Source organism: Nematolebias whitei, chromosome 4, assembly GCF_014905685.2.
Source record: "Nematolebias whitei isolate Nwh7 chromosome 4, NemWhi1, whole genome shotgun sequence".
Taxonomy (NCBI): domain Eukaryota; kingdom Metazoa; phylum Chordata; class Actinopteri; order Cyprinodontiformes; family Rivulidae; genus Nematolebias; species Nematolebias whitei.
The window spans coordinates 1,954,458-1,956,614 of record NC_056501.1 but is presented as its reverse complement, the minus strand read 5'-3'; the positions used below and the strand labels follow the sequence as shown (position 1 = coordinate 1,956,614).

The 2,157-nt window shown below is 40.3% G+C and overlaps 1 pseudogene; it reads left to right on the top strand.

Moving 5' to 3' along the window:
* The first annotated feature begins 1,100 nt into the window (after window positions 1–1,100).
* LOC119408616 overlaps window positions 1,101–2,157 on the top strand; it is a 13,569-nt pseudogene continuing 12,512 nt past the window's right edge.

Below are 2,157 nucleotides of genomic sequence, written 5' to 3'. Positions count from 1 at the left end.
ATATATATATATATATAATTTGTTCCCATGCCATGCAGAACGTATAAAATTGGACCAGTCCAGTGAATGTAAATGACATGGTGCGGGAGCAGATGCATTTTGCAGAGACTTCTTCTTCTACTGTAGATGTCACTGCAGAACAGGTTCCATTGTCAAGTACTCCGGGACCAATAATCATTCATTCTCTCTGAGCCATTAGGTTTCTGGCTGTAACTGTGGTCCAATCTCACAGAAGACATTTATTGAGCTGCTGCTCTGTTATACAGCTAATTAGGCAGACCTTGTTGTTTCTGTACAGCGAGCAGGTATTAGCTTGTTCGTCCAACTGGATGCACACCAGGCGACTATTCACATGGCCACTACTTGCAGTCCAGTAAAATCTCATACAAAGTACAAGGAAGAAAGAGTCCCAAAGGTGCTAATCAGCTGCCTAAATTGTTCATCCAGCATTTATTTATCCAGGTTAGTCTCATTGAGCCTCGAGGACTCATTAACAAGAGACCTGTTTGAACAAGGAACACAGATGATGTACATACAACCATAAACAGCCTTAAAATGCATATTAAATGAAATGTAAATAAAAGTAGTGATAAAAAGCAAACTCAAACCATACATTATGAAATCAGAATCAGAATAAACTTTATTTACTAATTAATTAATAATTATTTACTAATAAACTTTCTGTGGAAATGTTCTGAACTTTGCTGCTGTGCAGACCCACTCCCTGAACATGTGACAGGAACATTCAGACGTAACCTTTTCATTCCCACCAGTACTTTTATTTTACAGAATTACCTGTAAAAGAGAACAGCTAAATGATTTCCTAATGTAACACACTTGTGTGTGTGTGTGTGTATATATATATATATATATATATATATAATGCAACATATATTCATATACATCAGTGATACATTAACCCACCACTCATTCTACAGAATAATAAGGATTATGAAGTGAGGACAGTGCAAAGGAAACAGTGAGACAGACGTTCATGGTACCGTATCTCTCAAACCTTTCACTCAAATCAAAACTATTAAATCTGTCCAGCAGAGTACACAAATCTTAGCTGCTAATTCTGAGTCCAGAACTGAACCAGGATGCCTGAACCCTTCAATTTTGCACCCAAGAAGGGCTTGAAGAAAAACGTGACCAAGGCGACCGGCAAAGGAGGCAAGAAGAAGAGAAAGACCAGGAAGGAGAGCTACACCAGGTCCACCCCAACACATCATCTCCTCCAAGGCCATGAGCATCATGAACTCCTTCGTGAACGACATCTTTGAGCGCATCGCCTCCGAGGCCTCCCACCTGGATCACCACAACAAACGCTCCACCATCACCTCCAGGGAGATCCAGACCGTCGCGCACCTCCTGTTGCCCAGGGAGCTGGCCAAGCACGCCGTGTCCGAGGGCACCAAGGTCGTCACCAATACACCAGCTCCAAGTAAAGATGTCTGCTGAGGTTTAGCATTTTACTTTGTCTTATTCATTCAACCTTTATCTCTACAGGTTAATCCCATTGTGCTTCAGGGACTCATTTACAAAAGAGATTTGATTTCTTTAACAAATAGTGATGACAACAGTGGACAACAACGACAACAATAGACAATCATAAAAGAGGCATACAGATTAACTATTTTTTAACAAATCAAAACAAAATAGCAACCAAAAGTAGAGTCAAAAGGAAAAGTAATGAAAAGAAAGAAGAAAAAAACAGCTAGATTATAAGGCGGTGTAGAAAACTAAAAACAGGAACATGTCTACAGGAACTTATCAGATGTTTGAAGCCACTTAGAGAGGTCAAAGGTCGAGAGCTTCAGATCTTTTTACAAGATATTCCAGGAAACAGGAGCGGAGTAGGAGAAGGTCCTTTTGTCTAGTTCAGTCCTGACTGAGGGAACACTGCAGGTAATGATGTCCTGAGAGCGCACGCTGTAGCTGCACTCATGCAGAGACACCTTGTGTTGTTTATAACACCGCTCTTTATTTTATTTGCATTTCATGGTTGTTTGTCACTGTCTGCACCTCATCCGTGGTCCGTCTAAAACAGGTCTCTTTAAAATGAGTCCTGGTGACTCAGTGACACTAACTTGTAGAAATAAAGGTTGAATGAATGTGACGTGTTTCTCTAGGTACCAACATACTTTCTATACATAT